The sequence below is a fragment of the Thamnophis elegans genome, chromosome 7 (assembly GCF_009769535.1).
Source record: "Thamnophis elegans isolate rThaEle1 chromosome 7, rThaEle1.pri, whole genome shotgun sequence".
NCBI lineage: Eukaryota > Metazoa > Chordata > Lepidosauria > Squamata > Colubridae > Thamnophis > Thamnophis elegans.
Window position 1 is genome coordinate 27000163 of NC_045547.1, and position 27398 is coordinate 27027560.

At 36.7% G+C, this 27398-nt stretch overlaps 1 protein-coding gene across 2 annotated transcripts in view; it reads right to left on the reverse strand.

Annotated features, from left to right (window-relative positions):
- LARGE1 (LARGE xylosyl- and glucuronyltransferase 1) overlaps positions 1–27398 on the reverse strand; it is a 355590-nt gene that overhangs the window by 280536 nt on the left and 47656 nt on the right. Inside the window, exon 2 of one of the 2 annotated variants that reach the window (XM_032221401.1) lies at positions 21707–21795. The exons of the other annotated variant lie outside the window; for it this stretch is intronic. The gene's annotated coding sequence lies outside the window, so the exon portion shown is untranslated. The remainder of the gene's footprint in view (positions 1–21706; positions 21796–27398) is intronic. 2 annotated transcript variants of the gene reach the window in all.

Here is a 27398-nt window from a genome sequence, read left to right on the forward strand (position 1 = left end):
AGTTATTTCAAAATTATTCTGAAGGCTGAATTATTCTATGGTTTTAACCTCGCAGAGTCACTCAAGTTTAGAAATTTAATAAATAAATGAAGACATAATCTAAAGTACTACACAATTACAAACACCATTTGTAAGTTAGCTAGAAAGTGAATGGCATATTATTTCCCATCTTCACAATAAATGTACATGTAGTCCTTCGTTTATGGACGTGGTGGCTCAGTAGCTAAGACGCAGAAGAAAGGTTGGCAGTTCGGATCCCTAGCACTGTGTAATGGAGTGAGCTCCCGTTACTTGTCCCAGCTTCTGCCAACCTAGAAGTTCGAAAGCATATAAAATGCAAGTAGAAAAATAGGGACCACCTTTGGTGGGAAGGTAACAGCATTCTGTGTGCCTTTGGCATTTAGTCATGCCGGCCACATGACCATGGGGACATATTCGGACAGCACTGGCTCTTTGGCTTTGAAACGTAGATGAGCACTGCCCCCTAGAGTCAGGAACATATCTGTGAGAGGAACCTTTACCTTTACCTTTAGTCATTCAATTACAACAGTAATTGGGAAAGGGATTGATGTTATTAAGCAGTTGTAAAGTGTGGTGTTATATGACAATATTGTTTAGCAATAGGAATCCAGGCACCCATTGGCCATCATAACCTCAGGAGGCACAGGTCATTAAGTGGAATGTGGAGTGACTCCAAGATAAGGAGTATAAGAATGCCACAGGGAAGAAGTGCTGGGAGGAAAGGAGGGTGCTGGGGTGTGCAAGTGCAGAGATATTGAGGGAAGGAGAATGTGGCACAGTTCACAGGAAGACTGAGTGTGTGTGGGGGGAGAGGGGGAACTTATCAGAGTGACCTGTGACCTTCCCTGCTCACTTTTCCATTGACTTGTTTGTGGAAAGCCATCAGGAAAGATTGAAAATGGTTATCGCATTACTATGGGCCACTGCAATCATTGTAAGTTGGTGAACAAGTGGTTGGTAAGTGAGGACTATCTGTAATTCTGTCCAACAAGGATTTTTCTTACTGTCTTATTTCTTTTTTTGCTGCTTCTTTACAATGTAGGAAATAAAATGCCAATGTAGTATTAATAAAATGCCAACGCAATAATATTTTCCAGTAGCTTCATACAAACAGCAATTATTTTTTTCAAAATGTCCTGAAAACCTAGTACATTAAACCAAAATGCATGCTTGCATACAGTACAGGTAGCTGTTTATCCTCATTCAGCCAAAATCAGAGGACAACATTTCAAATATAACATATTTCAGGTCTGGAAGTCTTGATTATGACAAGGCATGAAGTTATAGCCACTAAAGTGCAGTCTTTCTTAGTACTTCCACGATTGCAGAATTATCTAGGCATTTTAGACATCTTTGGCCATTATGGTATATTGCTTTAAAACACAATTTTAATGTTCAGGAAGTCATTATGCATTGCAATCCTATAAACACTAGAACATAATCTCAAAGTGTTCAGTAGGTTTATTACCAGCTCAGTCTAGAGAGGGTAGCATTATAGTCTTCATTTAAAGATAAATTCATTTGGCATACTTCACAAAGCTCCTTCTTAAAAAGAACCATATATGCTAACTTGAAAACTCACATTTTATGAAGAATTCTAACTATGTTACTTATTCAATCATGTTTTCATTTTGCAGATTTAATTCAGAGAACATGAAAAAGAAAGTACAGGTAGTCCTCAACTTACAACCACAATTGGAATCTCCATTTGTAAGCAAAGTGGTTGCTAAATGAGCTGTGTCTGATTTTATGACCATTTTTGCCACAATTGTTGAGCGAATCACTGCAATTGTTAAGTGAATTACATGGTCATTAGGCATATCTGGCTTCCCCCACTGGCTTTGCTTGTCAGAATTCAGCCGAGAAAATTGCAAATGATGATCACATGAGCCCAAGACACTGCAACAATTGTATGTATATGTGGTTGGCAAGTGCCCAAATTTTAATCTCATGGCTGTAGGTATCCTGCAACAGTTGTAAGACTGGTTGTAAGTCACTTTTTTCAATGCCATTGTAACTTGAACTGTCACTAAACAAAACATAATCAAGGACTACTTATACATTCTTCTATTTGGAAATAAAGCTACCATATTAGTGATAAAAGATGAATAATGTTACCTCTATTTTTATTACTTTATAAATTGAAATGAAGGCACAAAAATGAATATATTTTTCTTCGCTAATAATAGACTGTTTTTTGTAGGGTAGAGGTTTGGAGCTCCTCCACATTATCAGTAAATCCAAGATAAGAAACCTCAGTAACTGCATTATTTTAAAATTTTAACTATTCTACCTGTTTCTTAATTCAAAGAAAATGAGCAACCAGCTATTACCCCTTATCAGAAAAGTATCAAAATTATATGGCACTAGGAAATGTATCATGCAATGGAATCTTCAACTCTGATGCACTATTAATACATCTAAGATCCAAAATGTATCATCTGAAGAGTTGTGTAGAGGACATAGCAATCAAGAGCTATCCGTGCCAGAGAAAAATGAAAATTCATTTCCTTGCTTCATCAATAAAGCACACCGGATAACTTTGCTCCAGCAAAAAATTCAACATCTTTCATAACCTGACCTTCCTGAAATGTCTGTAGCAAGGACAAAAACCTAGGTAATTATAGCATTATAATACAGCTACTCTTAGAAAGAATCTTGGATAGAAAACAAATTACTATAATATGTGATCCTCTAGTCACCAATTTTGCGTATTATAATTTTTATATATAAGCCTAGTTCTTTCAGTGTAAGGATTCAGGTGTGAATGCATGTTTGAAAATGAACTGCAAGAAAAAAGAACATCCTCTCTTGTTTTAAAATTAGTATTTGAATAGCATAAGGGAAGAGACATATTCTTGACCTAACACTGAGTAAATGCTTGTATGTCTGATTGAGTACACTCCTTTGAATCAGTCTTGACAAGGCTGTACAATTTTCTTAGCAACATTTTAGAAGTGATTCACCATTGCCTTCTTCCTAGGGCTGGGAGAGTGTGGATGGTCAAAGGTCATATAGTTGACTTCTGTGGCTAAGGCATGAATTGAACTTATGGAGAATACCAATTTTTAGAATCACATTACATATGCCACATAAAGTCCTAATATTTGAAAAAAAAAATCCTGATAATTTTAGAAAGGGCTACAGAGACAAAGTTTGCTCTACTAATTAAGGTACTAAGCTGGTAAATGTGAGAGCATGAATTTTAATTCCATTTTAAGCCAAAGTCAACTGAGCCAAAGTCACTGTCTCTCAGCCCTAGGATGGAGGCAATGGCAAACCATTTCCAAAAAAACCTTGATAATTAAACTAAACCTACCCAGGCAGTCACCGCGAATCAACATGGACTAAAAAGCACACACAGAGATGCAAAACTGGCAGAGGAGATGTGAACCAATTTTCTACTAATAGTAGCAAAAATGATTGGATACATATTCATTAGATTATCTGCAGTTTAAGACACCCTCCTGCCTACCTACTGTTCAAATTATAAACAAAGTAGGTCAAAGTGAAAGAAGGAGCATAAGAAAAGAAGCTTCAAGTGATTAATTTCCAAACAGTATTATTATGTTCCTTCATTTTTAAGCCATTGCCTTATCCTCAAAGGCAGAGCTAATATGTAGGAAGCTGTGCATCAAAAAAGTTCAAATCTGCAATCAAAGCATTAAACATATTTCCATTCTATCAAATACCTTCAGTATTAACAACCATAATATATTCCAAATATGCATGCCTAAAGCTACGGTACAACTTTTTAACGAATAAACTTTATTGATTCCACTGAATTTATGTGTATGCTGAGAGTTTTTTTTAAAAAAAACAAGTCAAAATGAAACATGTTTTCATAAACACTTTAAATATAATAAAAATAAATAAAATACATTAAAAACAAAGCAAGCAATACTAATCAGCAAAACAAGCTATAAAAAAGCAAAAAAAAAAACCCTCTATGAAACCAGCACCATCTAGGAATGTATGTATACTGTATATAGTGTGAGACACAGATAGGGTGACATGCAAATAGATCTCAATTTGGTGTCCACTGACGCTAATGAATTTTAACTCTAGGAATTGTCAATGCCTGGGCACAAAACACCAACCATCTCCTTCTATCAAATTTCTAAACAGATGTTACTTATCTGAGGTGCCACTGAGTCAGTCAAGCTTGACGCAAAGGACTGCATGTACAGGCTTCTCATCTGACTTGCCTCTAACATTAATTTGTTGCTTTTTCAAAGAAAGCCTTATAATGACCCATCCATTATCTTACCATATCTACTGATTATCTCTTTCCCTTTTTCTACTTCCCCCTCAGCCTTGCCAACTTAGTTCATTTTCTAGTCCATTTCCTTGTATGATAAGTCCAATAAATGTGAGTTTATGTTAGCTGATTACTGTCCCAGGGTAAAAAACCATAAATACGCAATTCAAACTCTTCTCTGCTTAATTCTGGATTCAAAAGATTGCACTTGTTATTGTAAATGGTTTCACAATTCCCTCTACAGCAAAACACACTATTGAATACAGACAGTATAGAAATAATGAATAATAATAATGAAATTATAAAGAACTGCAAGAGGATATAGCACTAAATATAACATTCTGCACTAATTTGTAGTTCTCGTCAGGATCTGACTGTAAATAACAGACCTTCAACTCTATACAATTTAATTAAAGTTGGCAGTCTGGATTTTCTCAGATCTCCTATATGGTTCATCTTGATAAGAATCTCTACTGCCAACCATAATGAAGCTGCCTGAAAAAGTTGATTGTCCTCTGTCACTGTGTAAAAGCCGTTGCTCTTGCATCTTTGGTAATTTACTTCAACTGCCTTTTATTCCTGCTTTCCCTAAATTCCACCAGACTTTCTGTTTGGTTTTTCATGGTCCCGAAGTTAAGCAGTTGCTGGCTGCTGACCTAACTGACATCTCTTCCTTAACAACCATAGGCTTGTAACTTTAATTTTCACAATTTTGCAACTGCCAAAAAAAAATATAGGAATCTTCCTCTAGGAATAGCTAGTTTATCTGGTGTAAAGGGAAATTATACAGATGGGGTCCTACTGGTTTGGACCGGTAGTAGCTTGGCGGCCTGGGTCACTGGAACCGGCAGCAAACCAGGACTGCCACGTCCCCAAATCAATTATCCTGGTGGTGGCTATGACATAGCCACCGCCATCTTGTTTTTTGCTTCTGCGCATACACAGAGCAATTTTTGTTGTACTGTGCATGCGCAAGTGGTGCATCCCTGAGTGGTAGCAGTAGTGGCTGCCAGAACCCAACCCTGGTCCCCGCCCAAAAAAAGTTAATTCCTTGCTGTCAGAAAACTATACCCCGGGGGCTTCCCTTGAGAGAATAAAAGGAAAGTTTCTACACCTATTAAAGTACACAAAATTTACCCCTGCCTTCATGCAGAATCTAGCCCAATCATCAAATACTGCTTCTGGTGAAAGGCATGAATAAACAATTCAACTTATAGAGAAGAAAATTGGCACATCAAGTATGGATTGTAGAAAACCAAATTCAACACTCTTACCTCATCCATCCATTCAGATATAAAAGAAACACAACTTGACCTTCAAAATAATTTGTGTGTCTTTTATTTAATGCAAATAGCACAAGAAGAAATAACAATGGAGACAACTTAAGTGTCTAACCAAGTATCTCACAAAATATACAGTGCAAACTCTGATCTGCAAAATATAATGCTTCATGAAATACTATATAAAAATGCAAAAAAGAAGTAGTTAAGCTATGAAATGTTTTAGAAATTAAAATGTCGTCTGAATACCAATTGCTGGTAAAACACAAATGGAAAAGATTGTTCGGCACTAGAAGAAAAAAATTGTACGAAGAGAGGGGGAGGGAGGGAGAGGGGAGAGAAAGATGGAGATGCTTCAATCAGTAGTTGCTGCCATCTTATTCAGATAAAGTTCTCTTGCACAGCTAGCTCACCATTACTCCAATATGTGTTATTGTCAGGTCACAAAATTTTGTAATAAATGTGTGCATTGCTCACAAAATAATTTTTAATTATTGTATTTATGAATGGTCAATAATTGAGGTAGTCGCTAACCAAGGTGTGGGTGTACAATGCAATAAATTCTTTAAAACAAATTATTGGGGGAATATTTCAGTTACTTTCTATTTCAGAAACATACTAACATCCAGTTAATATCCCAACCTATGTCAAGTTATAGAAACAGACAGATTTTGCTTTTATGAGGCACAACTGGACAAAATAGCTTTTATGTAGCTTTATTTTTAATAGAAAAATTTGTAGCTTTCAAATTTCCAAAAACAATTCCTTAGGCAATAAGTACATATTATTTATTTAGTTATTTATTTACACACATTGGCATACACACAAACAAACTTTTGTTGTATGTGTCTTCCAAATGGCAGATCAACAACTGTACCAGATTCAGTTGATATATGATGTTACTATTTTCATGTCTGAAGACTTTTTTTTGTTTCATCTACAAATATAACATATTTGATCATCAATTATATTCTTCCCTGGAATTTTATTTCCATTTATTTCCATTATAAATAGTTCTTTAAAATTCAGAATGATGGTAGCTATTATTAAACCTATTGTCCAATTGGCCTAATAAATACATCGCTAAAATATAAATTTCAATTTTATTTTTCTAATTTCTAAAACAATTGCATATTTTTTATTGTTTATGCAATTCAGGATGAGGTATTCACTACCTCAAAGTTTGAAGTCAAAGCATTTACAAAATGTTGGCAAGTACATTTTATGCTAAAAGACATATGCATGTATCTGTATGTATGCATATGTAAGTATACGTTTTGACACTCATGTGTAGAAATAGGGTAGTTTCCTTAAGATTGTTAGTCCGCTTAAATCAAAGTGATGCTACATTAGAGTAATACTTAGAAAATCATGCCTACTTGAAATCATAGGAATATGGTTCTCCAACAGTTTTAGACAAGATTTAATGGGAAAAGCAATGAACGTTAAGTCTTAAAATTTCACAACTGTTGGATAACTGTTGGATTATGGAATTTACTCTTTGCCTTAGAACAAAATCTATGTTGCTCAGAGTTTAACTATGGAGGTTTTGGTGCTCTCCGAATTTGGTTATTTGCTTTCATTACCAGATAGTGTGATAATGAAATATCTACAAGCAAATAACGAACTCTTGATGTTCTTCTATAAATACAGTAGTTCTTTCAAATCCTTACACTGATTAACTGACCATTTTTAACTTATATTTACAGATTAATAATAAACTTAGTATACTTGTAAGGTATTTCAGCGCCAGAGATACTTTTCAGAGATAGCTTATACTTAAGGTGACCAGATTTTCAGATTGGTAAAGAGGGACATCATTGACCAGGGGGGGAGCTAGGCCGCGGCGGTTACTGCTAGGCCGCGGCCTCGGTAGGGACGTCTGGTCACCTTAATTATACCCATCCTCTCTCTCTCTATCCATCCATCCGTCTGTCTGTCTATCTGCCTGCCTATCTAGTTATGGTATCCCTCTCCCTCTTTCCCCCTCTCTTTCTCCATCCATCTATCTGCATGCCTACCTATCTCTCGCTCTTTCTCTCTATCCATCCGTCTATCTGCCTGCCTATCTGTCTATCTAGTTATGGTCTCTCTCTCTCTCTCTCTCTCCCCTCCCTCCCTCTCCCTCCTTCATCTCATTATCATCTATCTCAGTGTTTCTCCACTTTTTTTTTAAAATATTTTTTTTACATTTTTTTTGTTACATATAGACGACACATACCCACAACAATAAAAAAAACCAAACAAAAGAAAAAAAACCCATCATCACATATAGCATGTCGTTTGGTACAAGTGTTTAACATTTATCATTCTTATACATTATTATTTCATTTAATAGGTTATAATATACAGTTTGGGTTGCTTTGTTTACCATCCCTTCCTCCTGTTATAACACCACCTTATTTTCCCTTTCTTTTCTCCCTTCCTCTCTTCTCTACTTTCTTCCTTCCTGCTCTCCTTCCCTTCCTTCTTCCTGTACCTTTCTCCTATTCCTGCTCTTCCTCATCCCCTTCCTACCCTCTCTCCTCTCTTTTCTCTCCTTTCCATCCTCCTCTCCTTACCTCCTTTCTTTTCACCCTCTCTCCCTTCTCTACTTTCTTCCTTCCTCCTCTCCTTCCCTTCCTTCTTCCCTTACTTCTCCTCTACTCCTATTCTTCCTCTTTCCCTTCCTACCCTCTCTCCTTCTTTTCTCTCCCTTCCATCTTCCTTTCCTTTCCCTTCCTTTCTCCCTCCCTCCCTTCTCTACTTTCCTCCTTCCTCCTCTCCTTCCCCTTCCTTCTTCCCGTACCTTTCTCCTACTCCTGCTCTTCCTCTTCCCCTTTCTACCCTCTCTCCTCCTCTCCTTTCCATCCTCCTCTCCTTACCACTTTCTTCTTTTCCACATCTTCCTTTCATTCTCTCCTCCTTTCTCCCTTTCTTCCAACTCCCTTTCTGGGAGTTGAAGTCCACACACTTTCAAGTCTCCAAGGTGGAGAAACACTGATCTATGTAATTAATATAATTATTTCTCCCTCTCTTTTTCACTCTCTCTCCAGCGCACACATGCAAATGCATAGGGCAGTCCATCTCACACACAGGTAACTCCGGGCGGCTTACAACATTATGATGCACGTCTCCCCATAGGAGAGGAGATGGGGAAGCCGGGGGCCGGAGATCACCCGGGGGATGCTGAGGATGCCCCAACTCAGCCCCTCTTCCCGTTCCAATCATGTGCCGCTACTTCCTCCGAGCACGGCGCTTTACTCACTCCTCGGAGTGTTTGCAACTTCGCTCCTTCCAATTTCTCGGCCCGGGAGGCTCGCCGGACTCGCGCCTACCCCGGGCCCCCATTGGTCCAGCGGGCCAAAGAACGCAAGAGGGGTGCGGTTGGGAGGGAAAAGCATGTGAAGGACTTTATTAGGTCTCAATTCTCAAGGTTGTTGTTCTCCAAAAAGTCTTAGACATTTTATTCACCCAGCAAGAGTGTAGTCACGCAAGTGGAACCAGGTTTCAAATTAAAAGAGGGTTGCGACTATTTTCCACCGAGTATAATTAAACCGAACATAAATAGAATACGGTAGGTGAGACCGGTTAGCCAGCTATTCCTGTATAGGGTTTTAATCTTTTTTTTATAAAGGATGAGGAAAAAGAAGCACGGAAAGAGAAGTAAAAACGACCAAGGTCAATGATGGTGCATCCACACAGACACGAATAACCTCGCGTGAGGAAGGAATGTAAAAGGGCACTTGAAGGCTAAAGAGCCAGGTGGGAGAGGCTTAGGGGAAGTGGCAGCATTAAAGGTTTCTCTTTCCTTTTGCAGTGTGTTTGTTTGTCATCACACAAGTGAGTGTTAGGCTCCGCGGGTCTCCCCACCATCTCCCAGCTGAGGCGATATATTTTTTCTTCTTTCTCATTTAAAAAGCTTGTCGCGAGTCCAGGGAAGCGAGCGAGGTTCCTCATTCTGCCCGCCTGTGAATCTCATGACTGCCAGAAAAAGAAGGGGGGACTGGGTGGTGCCCCTTTAATTAAAAAAAAGCTTACCTCAGCTCCCCTCAGATTAAAGAAACTAAGCAAGCGGCAGGACGAAACAGCAGGAAGAATGCCTCTAGCCCTCCGCCCGAGTCCCCATGAGCCGTTGAGCAAAGCGAATGGGGGGAAGAAGATGACGGCTCTCCCCAACCCAGGTCCTCACCTGGCAGAAAGCGCCTCTCCATCCGCGACCCCGCTAACCCGGCTCTACCAGCAAGAGACATGGGAGAAGGACAGGACCCTTAACCAATCGACAGCCGGCGTACCTCGTCACAATGGGGGACGGATTTCTTGCCAGGAAATGCGAGGATTGGACAACGGCGGAGGCTCGGGTTTGTTTTTTTCCCCCGGGAATAAAAGTGAGCATAGAGTAAGGTGGCCAGATTATAACACGGGGTGACTGACGATAGTTTGAGCAGGCGTGGCTGGTGCAAACTACCGTCAGTCGCCCCGCGCTCATCAAAACAAGTCCGGGGAGAGTAGGTGTTGGGCAGGAAGGCTTCTGGTGGCTCCCGGGTGGCGATCCCACCGCCATCCGCCCGCTCACTCGCTACGCTACCCCACCCATGCGAGCGGGCAGCAGATGGGTGGGGGGAGCGAGGCGATCGAAGAAGGCGCCAAAATTAAAAAGCGGGATCTTTTGAGAACGGCCCGGGACGCGGGAAAAATTATGAAAAAGTGTGCCTGTTCCACCAAATGCGGGACGTCTGGTCACCTTACTTATACTACAAAATAATAATAATAATAATACACACATTGCATTCTTTTTGTTTGTTATAATTCGACCCATTTTAGTTACACTTGCTTGAGCAAGATGTCCTATCAACTTCACTTTCAAAAAGTATGATCTACATTGAGAAAGATATCTAGATGCAGTATAGAGAAAATTGTGGATTAAAATAATTTGAGGGCATGTAACAGTGATCCAAAGTTACATGCCACTGACATTACTGAGATATAGAATCATACTGCACAGGAAGTGTGAGAAATGCTGCCAAAAACAAGTCTTTACAGAAATCATATGATACTATTTGAGGTGGCTCTATAACTCTTTTCCTATGGATTGGGGTGTGTGTGTGTAATTTTAGATATACAATCTTCCTTTTTCAAAGTCTCTTTCCAAAGACTGTTTCATTAGGCACTATTACATCTCTGCAATATATGTTACATATATTTACATTGCAATATATATTTTTGTCATTTAGCTGTATTTGATTAAATACTTTGAATAGGGCCCATGTGATTTAATTAGGGTAATCCACACAATATTCTAAAATACTGGAAATATAATCAAGTGGAAAAATATTCTTTTGTAACAGGCATATACTGTACTTAAAACCATTTCAAAGCCAGAATGATATAATGCAAATAATCAGCGAATCAATCACATTAATTTACTGTAACGCAATAGAAAGTATACCTTTGTATTTAATAGTTTATTTTGAGGCATAAAAATTGAATGCATGCCTCATGTCCTAGTGTTAGGACATCTACTTTTAATCAGGGCAAAAATATGGCTAAACAAGTAATGCTCTGTATTATAATTCTAGTATAAACAGTCATGCAATTTGCCATATACCGTATTTAGTTCTTTCCTCATATAGAAAAGTAGCAAAAGATTAACATTTTTTCTAAAACTTTTTAGAAAAGTTTAGTTTATTGTTTGCCTAATTGAACGGGGGTTTTTAAAATAGCTTATTTTAATGTCATATCATGCTTTTGAATAGATCATTCATTTTCAAAAGGTATTTTGTAATGTGCTATGAACACTGCTGTTTAGAGAAAGAATAAGATCTAGCTTAATGATTCTTTGGATCCTGACCTTAACTTGTCAAGTTAGTGATTTGTTCACTGTCCTTGCATGTGTCTGAAGAACCAAGCAGAGCTTGATGAATTTCATAACTGCCCCTTCACCTTCATGCACAAAGACCTTGTGCACTGAAGACTAAGTATTCAATGTAAGCCTCCAAGTTATCAAATTAATGTAATGATGAACCATTTTACTAGCAACTAATAAAGCAAGCAGTATATTCATTCTAGAAATGAGTATACCACAATTAGTAATTTATTGAATGAACCTTTAATATTTCAGACTTAAGGCAAACAGGTCTTAAATAAGTTGTGTGTTATTGTGTGCATGTAAAAGATTTATATATGAGTATATGTTATAGCTATTAAACCTTTAAAGCATCTTCTGATAGATATGGAGATTAAATGCATTTTATCCTTATACAGTTGTCTATAACTTCAATGTAATTGTTTTCCCCAACAATTATGATAAAGAGATGGTCTACAAATACCTTTTTGTAGCAACAGTTATTAAGTTGGAGGTTTAATCATATTTCTCATAAAATCAGATTTTAATACTATCAACTACAGCATACTTCAGAATAATCTATCTAGAATCATGCAAGAAATATTATATGGACTTGAATCTTTGCTACATATCATAATGCCAGTTACTGGAGCATGTTCAAGCAATAATCTTTTCAACATACCATTACCAAAATCCTTGAGTTTGGAGATGTTTCAGGATTTTTCTATAGCATGATTTGTCAATTGCCTAAGACACACCTCTTACAGAAATTGCTTAGCATTGATTTATTTTATTATGAGTTATTGTCACTCCTCTACGGTCATCTGATTCACAGTTCTTGCTCAAAGAGCAATAAGGCCTTTTAATAACTCCATTTTGTACACCTGATCCCTGGATCAGGAGACCTTTCAAATAATCATTCATGCCTTAATCTCTTCAATACACTCTATATGGAGCTGCCCTTGAAAACTCATTTGGAAACTACAGCTAGTCCATAAAGCTGTGATATAGGCAGTGAAAGGCATACTTCAGCATGTCATGTGACACCTCTGCTCCATGAGTTGCAATGGTTGCAAGTGAGGTTCTGAGTACACTTCATGGTGCTGGCTGTTATAAAGCCATTTGTGGCACAGACCACAAATGGCTGTTTGAGGGACTATTCATCTTCCTGGTTTTTGCTATCTAGTAAGAGTGGGCAGAATAGTACAATTCCAGATTTTATCTATTAAGCACGAGATCCAGGAAGGATCTTGTGTTGTGGTGCCTGCTCCCACAGTAACATCACTCCCAAAATCCATGTGGCTCTCATTCTGATGTTGTTCCAAAAGTCCTTCAAATCCTGGCTATTTCCCCAAACCCTAGAGTAGAATGGTTGCTGAGCTTTTGTTGGGTATATTTGGTGTAGTATATAGGACTAGTTTGTAATCCTTTGTAGAGATATTCTAAAGTATAATATTATTTCTGTTTTTTTTTTAAAGACAAAATATTATGTGCCTTTTTTTTTAAAAAAAGATCTACTGTTCATGCATGATACCATTCACAATTGGGTTTCCCATCTTTCATCTGATTATATTACTATTAATAAGAATGATCATATATTATAACTAGAAGCTATGATTATAACTTTTCAACTAGATTTATTTTCTAGCAAATAGTTTGTGTGCAACTATTTATTTTCTTAAAAATAATTTACCTCTGGCTAAACATTTGAAAAACCAGAAAAGGGTACTTCGAACAAAGGGTTCTGCCATATGATCTTTAGAATCTTTTAATTGGAATGGAGACCACGAACCCTTCTGCTATTTCAGAGTTTTCCAGTTATTTATTTCTGAAAACCTAGCTTTCCCCAAAATACCCTAAGGTCAAATTTCCACCAAGGCAAGCTTTATGCAGCCTGAGGTGGAAAGCAATAAATCAGAAACCAACTTTTTTGGAGCACTTAGCCTGTAAGCTCCCACTTATTTTCAGAGATTCTGAAATCACTGGTGTTCCATCTATTATCAGGATGTCCTATTGGTTTGGCTTCCCTTCTGTTTATCTTTTAAGTGATAAGCTATAATTTATTTGCTGCCAGAAAAAAAAGGAAACAAATTCTGTCAGGATGTAATTTTAGATTGTCTTTAGCACTGAAGTGAACTATTTTCTGTGTCTCTGTTAAATCCAAAGTAGAGATGTGACCATCATATTTTTGGAGTCTGTTCCAATATTAGATGGTCTGTCATACCCAGGTTTGTCTCTGTCCCTCATCTAGAATTGGACATCCAAATGTATAGCATAATAATAATAATAATAATAATAATAATAATAATAATAATAATAATAGGTGGGGCCCGACTAGTAACCAATGCCAAATCCAGCGAAACAACTGGCCACTGTGATACAATTGTATAATAATAATAATAATCTAATCCTGGCTGCGCAAAGAACAAGCTATCCACACAAATGCCATAAGGCCAAAATCGAAAAATCCTCTGATGATGCCAAATGCAGACTTTGCAAAGAAGCTGATGAAACTGTTGCTCACATACTCAGCTGCTGTAAAAAAATCACGCAGACTGATTATAAATTGCGGCACAATTCAGTAGCACAAATGATCCACTGGAATTTGTGCAAAAATTATAATATTAAAACAGCAACAAACTGGTGGGAACATCAGCCTGTAAAGTCACCGAAAATCAGATGGTCAAGATCTTGTGGGATTTCCGTATACAAACAGACAAAATACTGGTGCATAATACACCAGACATCACACTGGTTGAGAAAATAAGGTCACAATCCTAGACATCGCAATACCAGGTGATAGCAGGGTCGCCGAGAAGAAACATGAAAAAATCGCCAAAATACCAGGACTTAAAAATCGAAATTCAACGACTATGGCACAAACCAGCAGTGGTAATTCCAGTGGTAATTGGCACATTGGGTGTTATTCCAAAAGCACTGGAATTACATTTAAAACAGTTAAAAATTGACAAAATCACCATCAGTCAAATGCAAAAAGCCGCACTGCTTGGATCTGCACGGATATTACGAACATATGTTACGACGTCCTAGGCCCCTGGGTGGGGCCCGACTAGTAACCAATGCCAAATCCGGCGAAAACAACTGGCCGCTGTGATACAATTGATAATAATAATAATAATAATAATAATAATGAAAACCGTGCCATAATGGCCTGTTACTACAACTCAGAGCCAGAAAAAAGAGGCTATTTAAAGCGAATGTATGAATTATGGAAACAACAATATCCAGATTCAAATGTTAGTGAACAACGATTAGCAGATCAAAGGCGATTTATTATACGGAATAAAGTGTTTAGTGAAGTTGAACATGAGGAAATTCAGGCAAATTGCAAAACCCAAAAAACAATATCACAAGCGGAAATAACTGATATTCAAGACACAACTAAGACATTATAGTAGAACTCCCAGAAGAAGCTTTTGGGAGGAAATAACACCACCACCAATGAACCGGTTATCACTGAACCAACTGATGAACTAACTCAAAAACAAAAAGAATTGAAGGATAAGATCATGGAGCATTTTCTGCTTAATGAGGAAAGGCAACGTTTACCATCACTAAAAACTGTGCCTAATAAAATTTTGGCCCCTATCATGAAATGGTTTAATGCAGTGTTTTCAACAATTGAACCGGGATCCATCTTGGAAAACAAACCAGTTAATGTACAGCGCAGCTGTAATAGTCACTAATGAACTAGGCATTAAAATTAAAGTACCTAGTCATACAACAGAAAAAGCATCAAAGCCAAAGTGGGAAAATCCGTTTAGAACAAAAAATCAAAAAATTAAGGGCAGATGCTAGTTAACTTAAAGATACATGCATGAGCAACGGCCTCTTTAAAAACAAACAAATCATAGATCGGCTAATCAGGAGGTATAGATTGGATACAAGAAAACATCAATGAAGCTGTAGAGATTGTAAAACAGCAGATAACAGCAACAGCTAGAAAAATTGAAAGATATGAGGCACGAATCATCCAATATAAACAAAATCAGCAATTTCGATCAGACCAACGGCGTTTTTATCAAAGTCTTAATGTAAATGGTGACACCAAAAGTGAAAAACCAGAAAAACAGGCCACAGTTGAATTCTGGAAAGAATTGTGGAAAATGCAAAGGACTACAACAAGGAAGCAAAGTGGATACATGACTTTGAGAAAAGCATTGGCAACAAACAAATGCAAGTATTAGAAATAACAACTGAGATGGTCAAAAATCGAGTTTAAAAAGGTAACGAATTCGACATCACCTGGAAAGGACCAATTACATGGTTTCTGGCTCAAATATCTGACCAGTTTACATGCAATATTGGCCAGGCAACTGAATGAAATTTTACAAAAGGGCCAATTGATGAATGGTTGACAACTGGAAAAACATACTTGATTCAGAAAGATGCAACTAAAGGAACAACACCTGAAAACTACAGACCAATAACATGCTTGCCAACAACCTTCAAATTACTCACAGGCATTATTGCAGATAACATGATGGATTATTTGGAAACAAACAACATCTTGCCCAGTAGAGCAAAAGGCAACAAAAGAAGGAGCAGGGGCACAAAAGATCAGCTTCTAATTGATACAATGATATTAGAAAATTGTAAGAACAGAAAAAACGAACTTGAATATGGTCTGGATTGATTACAAAAGGCATTTGACTCACTGCCACATAGTTGGATCATAAAATGCTTAGAAACAACTGGCATTAGCAAAAATATTACATCCTTTACTGAAAAGGCGATGAAACAATGGAGAACTGAGTTGGCAGTAGGGAATGAGATCTATGGAATGGTTAATATCAAGCGAGGAATTTTCCAGGGTGATTCACTTTCACCTCCTCTCTTCATCATCGCAATGATCCCACTATCAGTAATCTTAAAAAAAATGAAATTAGGCTACCAAACAGCCAAAGAAGCTGAAAAAATTTCACATTTACTATATATGGATGATTTGAAACTCTATGGAAAGTCAGAAATAGAAATCCAATCATTGACAAACACAGTCCGAGTATTCAGCACCGATATTTCAATGCAGTTTGGCATGGAAAAATGCGCCACTGTATCCATAAAAAGGGGCAAAATCACTGCATGTGAGGGAATTGAAATGCCCAATGGCCAATTAATTAAATGCAAAGAAAATGAAGCCTACAATACTTAGGCATTCTGCAGTTGGATAACATCAAGCATGGAGAAGTAAAAACTATTGTCAGGCGAGAGTACACCAACAGAGTTAGGAAAATTTTGAAATCTAAATTGAATGGTGGAAATACAATCAAGGCCATAAATACCTGGGCAATACCAGTTATAAGATACACAGCTGGTATAGTTAACTGGACACAAGCTGATTTGGACCTTTTGGACCGAAAAACCAGGAAACTAATGACAATGCACTACAGTTTACATCCACGTGGTGATACTGATAGACTATATCTGCCCCGAAAATCAGGTGGCAGAGGATTATTACAAGTGAAGCAAACAGTTGAAGAAGAAAAACATGCACTGGCTGATTATTTAAAAGAAAGTCAAGAACATCTATTAATCGAAGTAAAGAACAAAAATCTACTGAAGGCCCAACAGACGAAACAAGAATACAGAAAAGATGTGATAAAATCAAGAATGGAGAGTTGGCAGAACAAAGCACTGCATGGCCAATTTCTGGAAAAAATAAAAGATAAGTGGACAGTGAACAAACTTGGTTATGGTTAACAACAGGTACATTAAAGAAAGAAACAGAGTCACTAATCCTGGCTGCGCAAGAACAAGCTATCCGCACAAATGCCATTAAGGCCAAAATCGAAAAATCCTCTGATGATGCCAAATGCAGACTTTGTAAAGAAGCTGATGAAACTATTGATCACATACTCAGCTGCTGTAAAAAAATCGCGCAGACTGATTATAAATTGCGGCACAATTCAGTAGCACAAATGATCCATTGGAATTTGTGCAAAAATTATAATATTAAAACAGCAACAAACTGGTGGGAACATCAGCCTGAAAAAGTCACCGAAAATCAGATGGTCAAGATCTTGTGGGATTTCCGTATACAAACCGACAAAATACTGGCGCATAATACACCAGACATCACACTGGTTGAGAAAAATAAGGTCACAATCGTAGACATCGCAATACCAGGTGATAGCAGGGTTGCCGAGAAGGAACATGAAAAAATCGCAAGATACCAGGACTTAAAATCGAAATTCAACGACTATGGCACAAACCAGCAGTGATAATTCCAGTGGTAATTGGCACACTGGGTGCTATTCCAAAAGCACTGGAATTACATTTAAAACAGTTAAAAATTGACAAAATCACCATCAGTCAAATGCAAAAAGCCGCACTGCTTGGATCTGCACGCATATTACGAAAATACGTTACGACGTCCTAGGCCCCTGGGTGGGGCCCGACTAGTAACCAATGCCAAATCCGGCGAAACAACTGGCCGCTGTGATACAATTGTATAATAATAATATAATATAATAAAATAATAATAATAATAATAATAATAATACCTAGTCTCTACTGCCTTGTACTGTAGACTTACTTAGTTATTAACTCTACAAAGCAAACACAGAGGGAAATTTGTAGTTTCAGCTGTATGTCAAAGTAAATCCTTTTGGATGATTTTCATACTGTATTCATGATTATCAAGAGAAATCGCTAGACAATATGCAGAATAGTATAACTCTCTCTTTCAAAGTAGTTCATAGGTTGAATGAATGAATCTACTTATAGATAAGGACCCCTAGAATGTAACTAAAAACAGCAAACAATAATTAAAGTAAATTAAATGAAATCTCTAATCAACAGACATCCCATAATGGTAACAGATTTAATGCAGGTATTTCCTTTGCAAATAAAACTATGCATGATAAAGAGTTTTGAATGATGCAGCAATAGAGAATTTTTTTATAATTTTTACTTAAGCAATGATTGAAAATAAACATGCCAATTTCAGGAAGAAGCAATTTCAGATTTACGTTTATTTCACCTTAATATAAAGCATATTGCATAGTTAGTTTGCCAGTAATGGATATGTACTTTGCTATATTTATACTTTTTAAAATAAGATTAAAAAAAATAATTCCTAGTTAACTTCACGATAGCGCTACACATGTAGTGACCTAAATGGAGCCTGCATTAATTCCTTACATACAACATTTACAAGTCATACCATTATGTGGAAAATACTATCAACTGAACATCATGGACAGTTCTTTTTGCAAACCAAACTAGCTATATGACTTCTTGAAAACAGGCTCAGAATAGGGCAGAGAGACTGAACAAGAAAACATTAAAGAGTAAGTAATGACCCTGACAGAGATACATAGGAGCCATTACAAATAACAACTGGGGGAAACATGGTTCAAATTCACAATACACAGATTGTGTTCATAAGCACTTTCTTAATTCACAAAAGTAAAGGAAAGAAGAGGAAATCAAGCACAACCAGACTTGCAAAATTCTGTGATAAAAGCCAATCTTAATTAAAGGAAGTTTAGCCTTTCTGGAGTTGATTTTTACTCTAGATTACTAGAAGGACTACATTGATTCAAGATAGTAAAAGAATTCGAGTGTGGGACATGCTTGCAGATTGGAGATCAGCTGATTTTGGAAGCAAAATGAAATTTTATTAATGGATCTCTCTAACAAACTGCAGTCATCATTATAGCTACTTTCAAAATTCTTGTCAGCTCTATAGAAACTAATTGTTCAGAAGACCCATTGCAAAAAAAAAAAAAATGATCCAAGTGAATATAATTTGAATGTTACCATTTCATACTCCATTACTATTTTAAAATACCAATAAATTTATAGAGTTGATGCTAATTTTAAAAATGAAGATTTGATCAGATTAGTAATTAGATAGGAAAAGCCCATAATCAGATAGATTGGGAAAATGGGGTTACGGTATGGAAAACCACATATGTATGTGCAGGAAATCATGATGTGTTGATGATAGAAGTAGCATATAGAATGTTAGTATGCAAAATCCTATTTTACTTTCTGCAAAACTCATTTTCTGAAGGACCCAGCCAGATGCATTCAGTCTTGTTCTGCTTTCAAGCAAATGAAGTAGTGTAAAAAAAAAAATCCTCAGGGTCTTGAAGCAGAGACTCTTTTCTAATATCATAGAAGCTGATAGAAACAGAATAAAAATGCCATAATTTGGAAATGTGTATCAGCAAAGCTAGTGCCTTGGAGAAGCGGGATAAAGAAATATTTTCCTTTAACTATTAAAAAAATGAAATGAAACTGATTATGAGAAGCAGTGAAATCAGACTGCCATCTGGCTAGTCAGAACGTAGATAGCATTGTTGTGCAGATAATAAAGATTAAAATAGCATTCATTCCTCAAGACAAGCTCACGGGACATCCACCTGCAGCTGCTGCTTAATTCCTTCAAAGGGATACTAGCACAGAGAGGAGAAAGAGCTGTTCTCTTGAACAGAGCTCATTGAACAAGTGAGATAAAAGGTATAGAAAAAGAAAGTGAGTACAACTTCACAAGGTGAGAGTCCTTAGCTGTTGAATGGAAGAGGTTCACAGTCAGGTAAAAGCAAAAAAGAAGGGAAAAAATAAAGTGGATTCAGCTTTTCAAGGTCAGGAACACCCATGGTTAAAACATATTGAAAGACTGAAGGATGGATTATAAAAGTACTACTTCCAAACAATAAAATGGGCCTGGAAGGAAACTTCATACAAGTAATGTTCAAGAAATTTCGCGGAATTAAATGCAGAAGATTTGGGGTGGGTATTACTCATTTTGTAATACTGTGCCTTGGGCTGTTAGGGAGGCTTTCTGGACCTCCCCCCTGCAAAAAAAGGAACAAATAAAGATAATTTCCAACCAAATAATATCAAGGCACTAGTACCCAGCAAAACTACCTTGTGTCTCCGCCAAAACCAGAAACACCTGCCCCTAAAACATGATGTGAAAAGATGCTTAGCAATTTGTTAAAACAAACAAAACCCAGACTACTCATAAAAATACTTTTATTTAATCAATTTTAACTATTCCTTACTTGTGTGGACTTCTTTCACTTTTATTCATCAAATAAATATTTAATTCTACCCTTGTCGTTTCTTCTTAGCTATGAATATTCCTTGCCCTCTGTGCAAAGATAGGAACTGAATAAGATCTTCCTTGTAGTATTAGATTCTTGTCTTCTGACAGTCAAATTACAAAGCTGTTATGATCTTGATGTTTCAGAGAAATGGAAGACAACATACAATCCATACAAACAAAAGTATTTGTGACTAGTAATTAGTATTGTAAACCAGAGGAACTTTGACAATGATTTCTGATTACATATGAACTAGAGCTTGTTGTTCAAAACAGTCAGGGTAGTTTCTATTAAAATAATGATAACTCTGAACTAAGCATTCTGTGTGAACTACCATATACAGGCGTATAAGATGCACCTTTTTCCCTCAAAAAAGAGGCTGAAACCTGGGTGCATCTTATACACTGAATCCAGCATTTTTGGCCTCCTGAAACTCTGCTCCCTTTTAAAAATGGCCGTGCATAGCCTTTAGGAGGCTTCAGAGTGCTGGTGAGGACAGAAATGAGCCCAAAATCCAGGCCATTTTTGCCCCCAGTCCCCAGGAGCACTCTATAAGCTTCCTAAAGGCTATGCATGCCATTTTTTGTCAAAAAAACGGACCCGTTTTGGGGAAAAATGGGCTGGTTTTTGCTCATTTTTATCCCCCTCCCCGCCAGCCCCCAGGAGCACTCTACAAGCCTCCTAAAGGTTATGCATGCCCCTTTTTTGACATTTTGGGAGGTCTGCAGAGTGCAAAACCTTTTTTTGTAATTTGCCTCTTCAAAATCTTGGTGCATCTTATACTCCGGTGTGTCTTATACTCTGAAAAATACAGTAACTCTTTGTAAACACATGTTTTTGCTGTTTTTCTTAGCATTTGTGTCGTCTGCTTGCTTTTTGCTACACTTGCCTACGTCTTAAAGTGAAGTTTATTAAAGACATGATGTGACAGAAGTTTTGGTTTTCAGCTGGCTTATTACAGAGCCTGAACGTATTTGTATTTTATGTTTGTAAGACAATAAGCCAACTAAATACCAAATTTGTGAACTTAAACTAGTGCCTTACCATTGACTCCACATAAGTCAATGTTTATATGACTAATGTATTGATCATGGTAGGTTTTGAGTTTTAAAAAATTCAGCATAGAGACTTAAAAAACAGCATCTTTCCAGACAACATTTTGCACATTGCATTTGACAAAAGTTTTATTTCCTCTTACTTTTTCTAATTATTATGGATAAATTTTATACAGAAGATTTACCTCTATTATTCTGATGAATTATTCCTATGACAAGGGTAGTTGTAAGGGATAATACATCTTGAGCAACTCCTTCAGCAGTTTTTATAGTCCTGAAATAATTAAATGACATTGTCCATTTCACAATAATGTTCAAAAGAAAATTTTAGAATGCAAAGGAATCCTTCTCTTACTGAAAAGACCCCATTTGCACATAGTTTTAATTCTACTTTAAATATTTGGTATTCTAAAGCAAACATGAAAATAAAAATCACTTTGAAACATTCCCCCCACTATACAGATTTTATGAAACATAACAAGGCACTTTTCTTAGCAAACACTTGTAGATGTTTTTGACAACATAGCTTTCTATTGTTATTGCTATTTCTCTGCAGAATGTTGCAGCAACTAAAATTTATTTTGCCTAAATATAATTTCTTTCTTGTAACAAGTCTATACTTATCAATAGGCTTGAATTAATATACTTGACATATTGTTTACATATTTGCAGAACACAATTTTCTCATTGGTACTACATATTATGTATCTTTTAAATGCTTTAATTTTAAAATGAATACATTAATCAACATATTTCAAGTGTTTATTTGAAACTTGGAAACATAGCTCTTATTATTCTATTCTATAAACCAGCTCATTCTCACCAAACTTCTCCTATTTGGAAACAGGGACACTAAAATGCAGATGCATTCCTTTCACAGAGATCACATATCTAGCAGAGGGCATAGGATGGGATAAAGGTCACCCCCATACCAAGATGGTTTTTTTAAAGATAATACTGTGAGTTCCATAACTGAGAATTCATAAATTTTAAAAATGAAATGAATGATATACGCCCTGTTCCTAGCAATTACACAGATATTCTCCATGATGATCTATAACTAATCTGGTCTTCCAATGGTATACTCATCTCTACTGTAACTGAGCCTATCCATTTTTCTTCTTGTCATAATCTTCTCCTGTCACCTTTCCTAACATTGGAGCCATCTCCAGAATTCTTCTTACAATATGTCCAAAGTAGGATAATTCAGCTTGATCATTTGTTTCTCAAAGTAGGACACTGGGTTGATTTGATCAATAACATATTGGTTTTATTTCTTGGCTGTCCATTCTTGGATATCTTTGAACTTCGGACAACAAAGTTCAACAATAGCAATATTCTTACTATCACACTTCTTCAAAATCCAACTTTTGCTTCATAAAATATCACAAGCATTGCCTCTACTTGCTATACATAGTATTGCCATGAGTACAGCTATAGATAGATCATGGCATTTACATATCTTTTCAAGGGCCTTTATGGTTGCTCTACAATTAGGATAGAGGTAGGAAGCAGAAATAGAGGTAAGGTAAAGTAAGGTAAGATAAAAAGAGATGTAGTAGATAAACATCAAAATATCAGTAAATAAACAAGGATTTACAATTATCATGAAATTTAACATTTGTTATTTTATCCACTTTCCCCAGCCAGCAAAGTCTTCCTAAATTTATTATGAAAGTTTGGACAGCAACAAAAGAATTCATTCAGATCCAATGCTGCAAGCTATGCATTGTGATTTTTTTTCCCCATTACGAAAGCTGGTTGAATGATGTTAAGATTCTGCAGAGGGTAGGGGCAGATTTATCCTGAACTGATATAACTTAGGAATGGTGTGTGTGTGTGTGTGTGTTTGTGTGTGTGTGCGCGCGTGCGCATGCGTGTGTGTTTGATTGTTTGTTTGTATAAATCTATCAAAAGAACTGAAAATGGCAACTGCAGTCTGAAACCGAAACAGTTTTAAAACCACACAAAACACCTTGGGCCATTTAGGCTCCCTTTCTAGAATTGCACATACTGACACTCCACTTAAACCTCGCTCACAAATGCACATTATGACATATAAATGTAATTTTGAGTTATGTGATTTAATGGTCTAGAAAACATCAGATGTCTTTCAGCCCATTTATTCTCTTAATACCTTATATTAACCACATCCTTTAGAAGTATAACCAGCAACCACAACATTTGGAAGATCCTCCTCTCATATGGGCAGTGAGAATGATAATCTGTTGAAGCATTCATTCCTTGATCTCTTAAATCAAGTTGATCAAAATTAAACAGCCAAAACATTTTATTAATAGCAATAGTATTTAAGATTTATATACTGTCCCTCCTTAGTGCTTTACAACACTTTCTGAGAGGTTTACAAAGTCAGCATATTTTCCCCAACAATCTGGGTCTTCATTTTACTGACTTGGGAAGAATGGAAGGCCGAGTCAACTTCAAACCCATTAGGATCAAACTCCAGACTATGGGCAGTCAGTTTGCAGTACTGCATTCTAACCACAGCACCACCAGAACTCCTAATCTCTATATTCCACGCAAAATGAAAAGACAAATTTTATGAATTTACTTCCTGTGTGAGACTTTAAAAGTGGGGAACTACTGTGATTCTAGGAAAATGTTTTCAGTGCCAGTACAAGACAGGCAACATGGATGGCCAGTGTTAGGTTATACTGATATTTGAATGGAATCAAAATACAGCAGCAAAGTTTCTACAACTAAGGAAACAGTTCCATCTTCCAAGGCTAAGCAGTTGATTGGATGAGGGACACTGAGCACTGTAACCACTTCAGATCTTTAACACTGTTCCCCTGAGAAAAAGATTAAGTTATCAGATTGCACTGTTATTGCAGGAAATTTGGCTTGCAACTTAAGGTTTCCCATCTCAATAAAGATACAGATTTTTCTGTCACAAACTTTTTTATATAAATAAAAAAACCTTAATTTATCAACAGTATTCAGTTTCCTGCTACATTAACAATGTCCCAAAGAAATGAAAGTAGTCCACAGCTAAAGAATGAGAATAAAGGAACATCTGTCACACAAATGAGATATATGGGTAGCGCAGCAACTCATATTTAAATGCATGAAAAATTCCAGAGAATATGTGCCCCATTCAAGCCTTCCCACTCAACAGAAACAAATGAATAAGGAACTTATGTCAAATCTTTAACTAAGTTGGGATACTTCTGTTCTTTAGGCATTTGATGCTTATGAGCCAATTGAAATTCTGATTTTTGCCTAGCTTCTCTGAATTTCTAGCAACTATGAACAAATGATATCATAAGACGATATTGTGTGGTTAATGCAAGTCCCTATCTTTCTCCAGTGTTCAAAATTCAAAAGTCCATTTTTTCCTAAGTAGTAATATTTGAAATTTTTAGAATACAGTAAACTTTAGCACATCTTGATTTAATGGGATAATTCTAATGGAAAACATTGATTCACTAAATTCTTATATTCCATTTTATGAGTACATAATATATGTGAAACCTTTTTGCAAAATATTCCATTCATCTTTTATGCATGTACAAAATATGCATTTGAATATTTGGACTAACAGACATTTTGTTTCCCCCCTTCTCCATTATGTTCAGTCAAAGGGCAAACGCATGCCATGCAGAAACTGTGCAGCATAGCTATGATGGTAATTATGCTCAGTCCTATGGTCTATCTCGTGTGTTTTTTGTCAATTCAGGTAGAATTGGCATCAAGTAATGTCAACTGATAGGATTCCAGAACCTTGCCTTCTCTATTACAGGGCGTGCCCTATGAAACTGGAGTATCCCCCCCCCCCCCCCGATTTCAATAATTCCTCCAAGTTAACTATTGGGATGTCCACAATTATTTCTTAATTTGTTTTTATTGCTATTGTCACCCAGAATTAACTTACAAAGATGATAAATAAAGTTGCCCATAGTTTCACTTGAACTCATGTACACTTGAGCCATTAGTATTGAAATAATGCCATTGGCCTACTAATAACCCCATCCCGTTTGACATATCTTACACTGACATTTACTAAATACAGAACTATTAGGGAAATATTAAAGGAAGGAGAAATATTAGTTAGGTAGGACATTCTTTACCCTTCTAATCCCATTTTCTGTGTGGTTCTGAAAGCAGAGTCTGATTGATCTTCCCTACCCATCCACCATCCCATCCCCCCCAAAATCCCAGACTTATCAAGATGTTAAAGAACATCAGATGCTTCACATGAAATATATAAATACAGTGACACTGCTTAGAACAGGTTAAATTTTTTGCTTTTTTAAAAAAGAAAAAAAAAGACCTTCCCTCTCTCAGTGTTTTTGAAGTAGTCCTGGTGTTTTTGAAGTAGTAGTAAAAATATGAAAAAAGGCACAGACTCCTGATTGCTATTCGGTTTTCTTTAATGGGGGAAGAGGATACTTCATTAAATTGTTCTGTGGTTGTCATATCTATTGGCTCTCATTACTGCTACATGGCCTTTTAAGGCTATTAATCTAACTAGGCCACTCAACATGTTCCTTTGTTGCTTAGAATGCAGAACAGAAAACATGTGCACTCAAATACAATTAAAAGAAAACATACCCGGTTTCCCTGAAAATAAGCCCGCCCCGAAAATATTGCAACACATCAGCAGCCATGAGGTGACCACACTCAGCTTCTCCTGCACCTCAAAAATAATAAGACCTCTCCAAAAATAAGGCCAAGTGCTTATTTTGTGGGTCCCAAGAAAATAAGAGCCTGTCTTATTTTCAGGGAAACACAGTAGAAAAGGAACATATATGGCTATTTTAGAAATGAGATTACTGCAACAACGTATGCCAGAAAAAAGTAGCCGGGCTGAAAACATTCACTCTGGACATATATGAATTGCTTCCTGGAAGTTATGGTTCCATTGAAAAATTTAATGTCGTCTTTGAAGTTTCTCATATATATCAACAATCAGAATCAGCCATGAGGCTAGAGTTGTATCCAGGTAAATGTCAATGAATACATTTAATTTGAATTAATTTTTTTAATTATCCAGATCACTCTCTCAAGGTCTGTGCTCCAGAGATTTGTGGAAAGGACACCAATGCCTATATATTCCAATTAAGTTCATATAATGGAGCCTTATGACCTGGAAAGCATCCTTGACTAGAGATGAGGATTCCTCTTAGTAATCACATGAGGCAAACAACATTACTCCAAGAACTGTAATAAAATCCAAAAGGAAAACATATTTTGCATTACAAAATATGCCCCATTGACTACAGTATCTAGTAACAGAACAAAAGCAACCTGGTTCTAAATGTTGATAAAGCAAAGAAGATCATTGTCAATTTTTGAAAAAGCCAGCATAGTCATACGACACTCAGTATCAAGGATGCAGCTGTAGAGGTAGTCAGCAGTATTAAGAATCTGGGGGTGCAGATAACTAACAATCTGAATTGGACTCTCCATATGCCATCCTTAGTGAAGCGTGCAAACCAGCACCTGCATTTTCTGCATCAAATGAGGAGAGCCCATCCTTCTCCTTCTGTTCTGGCCATGTTTTATAGAAGCACAATTGAGAGTATTTTAACAAACTGCATCACTGTTGGTTTAGTGGCAGGAGTGCCTCAGATAGAAAGTCCACACAGAGAGTGGCAAGGACAGCCGAGAAGATTATAGGAAGCTCACTTACTGTTATTCAGAATACTGCTTACAAGCACTACAGTATGTGCTTAGGGATCAAAACATTGTTACAGATTCCCCCCCCCCAATACACACACACTAAGTCTAAATTCTAACTACAGAAAACTTACTTTGAATGTTGGCATTCTGAGCAAGTACTGACTGTTACAAGTGAACAATGTAATTGTTCTTGATATATAAATTTAATAAATTATGTACTATTGTTAAGGT